Source organism: Lathyrus oleraceus, chromosome 2 (genome assembly GCF_024323335.1).
Source record: "Lathyrus oleraceus cultivar Zhongwan6 chromosome 2, CAAS_Psat_ZW6_1.0, whole genome shotgun sequence".
NCBI classification, from domain to species: Eukaryota; Viridiplantae; Streptophyta; class Magnoliopsida; order Fabales; family Fabaceae; genus Lathyrus; species Lathyrus oleraceus.
Genome location: NC_066580.1, coordinates 163,344,286 through 163,348,594, shown reverse-complemented (window position 1 = coordinate 163,348,594; position 4,309 = coordinate 163,344,286). Strand labels below are relative to the sequence as shown.

Below are 4,309 nucleotides of genomic sequence, written 5' to 3'. Positions count from 1 at the left end.
TTCCTTTTGCTATTTTCCACTTTGCTTGCTTGTAGACCTTTCATTCGATAAATACCTGCAATAAACATAAAATACTGCATAATAATAAGCGTTAATCAAGTAAAAAGCAATGCATATGAAGCCAAATATACGATATGTTTTCACGTTATCATCACTTTTTATTCTTTGAAATATAATTTGTTCATGAACTTCTTATTTTTATTCTCATGTCAATAGATAGGATTCTTACTTTCCCATGAAAATATAAAATCACCAACCATAACTTCTCACTCATATATTATTTTAGCACATTTATTTTTTAACTTTTAGTTATTAAAATTTAATTAAAATAAAACCTAAAAACATTTCTGAAAACTTTATTCATTTTCCAAACACAATGATGATAAGAATAAAGTTGCTATCAAAGATATACCTAAAAATAATATTCCCCAAATTATAATTTTAATCCATAAAACAAACACACTCTTGAAAATATATTATCTATAAGTAATACTACTTAGATAATACCTAGTAACCAAAATCAAAACTAAAACCACATAATTTTCTAATTATAATTCAAGATATTTCCTATGATAAGATTTTGCAAGACAAGACAGTTTTATCATAATTTAGTACATTTTTGTGTGGTTGTGGAATCAAACCATTACCAACCTCCAATCAAAAAGGTCTAAACTATAAACAGTTACTCAATCAAACTTTTTAACTGAATTGTTGGCAAAGTGACACCATACTGTAGAGAAAAACAAGTATCATATAGTGATAGTTCAATAATATTATTTATTTGCAAACTCTTTTCAAAAACCGTGAAAAAAAGTTTAATAAATAACCAATTGAAATAGAATAAAGACTATAAAATTCATAAAACAAATGTTGCAAAATTTATGAATATCTAGTCCTATAGTACATTTACTCCCACCCCTTATTATTTTTATTGTCTATAGATTCTATTTCACTCTCTCACTTAAAAAATAGAACAAAAACACTTGTTACAACAAAAAAATATGCTATAATATAATCCTTGTTCTATAAAATCCTCCATATTATATACTTTATTTTTATTTTTTATTATTTAAGTTTTCTCTATTTGTTTTGTTGTTTCATTTGTTGGTGTTTTTTGAGGGGGACGAGCATTATTCATTAAAAAAATGCTATGCTTCTTTATAGGTTTTGTTATGTTTGATGCGTTTGGATTCAGGGCTATTAGTATTATTTAAAGAATTTTCAAGTGATGATGAAGTAGTAGCATTTATGTTGCTGAGGCATAGAGAATCCAACTCTCCTATAAAGAATCCAACAGAATTAGAAGCATTTGTAGTAGTAATACTATCTTTTACATAAGCACTTCCTGATGATGCCATTTGTTGAAACATTTCGATACACTTCATTACTTTTTCCTACAAAATGTAGATACATATTAATATCAATTTACCATGTCATTATTTAATCTGAATTTATTGAAATTTATGATCATGTAATGTTAAAGGATGATACTAATAAAGAAAACTAGTAAAATTTATATTCACTATTTTTGTTAGTACCTTTTCTACATATTTAGTCAGAAGGGAAACTGATTTATCAATTTCAATGGTTCGGTTTTCGCCTTCTGTGGATATTGTTATTGCAACAGCTGCTGCGATTTCTGATGGCTTGAATTGAATGAAGTCAAGTCCTACATTGGATTCCAAAAAATGATTAGAATTTCTTACTCTTTCTTTATTATGGTGATTGTTATTGTTAGAGAGTTGGAAAGGTGAAAATGGAAATGTACCTCTTATAGTCCTCATAATGAGTTGGAAAGATTGCGAAAATGAATCTTCTGTTGGAACTGAATCATTGTTGATCATGTTAAGGAAGTAGTCAATAAAGAAGAAAGGTGTGATTGATTGCATTCTCCAATTCAATATGTGTAGTATCATTAGCTCCATCTTAAGTATTGTTTTGTTATCAAATAAATACTTCTCTTCATTCATCTGCAAAGAAAAATAGTTAAGACATTTCACTAACATATTCAAACCATGTTTTTTATAATAAAAATGTTTAAGTTGTTCGTGTCACCGCGACTGCGACACAATTGCATTGAAGTTGAATCAACCTCAATTGATTTAAATTCTTTGCAATATGATGTATCGACACACACTCGTAACACAAAGGCAATTGCCATCTTTGGAGCACTTATATAGACATTGACACCGAAAATAATTTAAAATAATATAATGATCAAATATAGTCATATGTTTAAGTGTCATACCGGTATCAGACATCAACACAATCTCCTATTAGTACCAGACACCACACCGACACATTATCCTATCGATATCGAACACCATCACATGTCAAACACCAAACACATTTTCAATATAAATATTATGTTGGAATTGGATAGCAACAAATATTAGACACCAGATACACCTTTAATATAAAATGTCATGTAAGCACCACTACACACTAGAAGCATTCTCAATACGAAATATCACACTAAATAGATTGCGATCAAAAGCATTTTCAATCTACAAGAAAGCATCAAATAAATATAAAGTACCTGCATATCAAGAGACCGAGGAACTGCGGTCTCATCAACTTTGGCTGCAAGATACAAGGAAGCCACAGCCAAGAGTTGAATCTACCATATTCTATCCTTCTGAGATTGTAAAGATTCGTATCAAAACCAATTGCAAATATAATCGAAACAACAAAAACACCCTTTTATCTTCACTTCATCAATTGACTTACTAGCATATCAACTACAGAAAGGAAGCGATCCATGAAGTTCACAGCTAGATACACACATAGAGGCTCAAAACCAAAATGCATTCCAACCTATGAAAATATATACATTAGATTCAATCATATAACAAAACAAAATCATCATAGTTTCAACAACGGTTTCACAATGATGCATGAAATTAAGACTTCAATCAATAAGCTTAATAAAAATAATAAGACAAACCATAGATTCTATCCAACCAAAACAGATTCAACATTGAATTATCATCAAACATGTATATAATCATTAAGAATAAAAATCAAATCTAATATCATTAAAAACGAACATTTTAATTGTAAAAAATTAAATTCAATTGAAAACCTTTTGAATCCAATCAATGGCTTCCATTCTACCCTCCAAATCCAAATCCAAATCCCAAATTTTCAACCTACTACCATAATCACTTCCAGGCATGTGGAAGCATTCTTTTTCAACCAAAGCCTTCAAACTCTCACCACTCAACAATGGTGGAACCGACCCAATTGATTCATCGAATTGCTGAGTTTCATCAAGGTTTGGAGGATCATATTCAACTTGACATGATTCCTCTAAAACCTCCATTGAACCCCTAAAATCATTTTCATCGAAAAAACTTATGTCTTCAATACAAAGAAGACTTGCAAAATCAAAACTGGATACCATTGAAATACCACAAAAATGAGAAAAAAAACTAATTTTTTTTATAACCCAGATGAAAAAAACAAATTTTTAGATTAAAGATTTAATATTTTGGATAAAATAAAATGTGGAGAATGAATATCTCTTATGAAATGACTAGAGAAAACATAGATGAAAGAAAGAACTTATGAAATAAGAACAATGTCACTATATAGTAGTTTCAAGCAGTTTGTCTCTCTTTCTCTCTATGTGTCTCAGAATTTATCTCTCACTCACTCTCTCTATATATTTATAGATATATTTCTAGTGTGTGTGACCCTTCCCTTGTTTTTATGACTTCTCTTTAGAATTTCTGTAGCATAGGATCTTATGGAGAGGAAACAAAATGACTCATTTTAGAGAGAGAGAGAGAGAGGATATAAGAGTCTCTTAGAAAGGACTGAGCGCCAAATTCATAGAAACTAAGGACTATGTGTAGGGAGACAATGGTCAATAGGGGACATAGAATTTTCTTGTTTGTAATTGTCTTTTTAATTATTATTATTATTTTTATTTGACTCAATTTATTTGAGTATATTGGTTAATATAGTATTATTTTAAATTATTTCATACAAAGTAATAAATGATGTAAATAAATTAACAAATATAGCCATTTTAAGAATTTTCTTTAAAAGTTAATGATTTTAAAGAAATTATCTAATTAACTATATTTGTTGTAAACTATTGGCATAAATGATTTTTTTAATGAAATAAAAGCAATTTTAACATTTTTTTAATGAAATATAATTAAATATAAACTTTTTTCTATTTATTTAATAAAAATATCTCAAATAATAATACCTTGTCCCAAAATATATGTTGCCTTTGTAAAAAATTATATTATTTTATTTTCATCATACTCTTTAGTATTTATTATTCATCCTTCTT

General features: G+C 28.2%; 1 pseudogene; it reads right to left on the bottom strand.

Annotated features, from left to right (window-relative positions):
• Positions 1–1,148: 1,148 nt before the first annotated feature.
• LOC127122418 (cyclin-D4-2-like) lies at positions 1,149–3,406 on the bottom strand (annotated as a pseudogene).
• Positions 3,407–4,309: the final 903 nt, after the last annotated feature.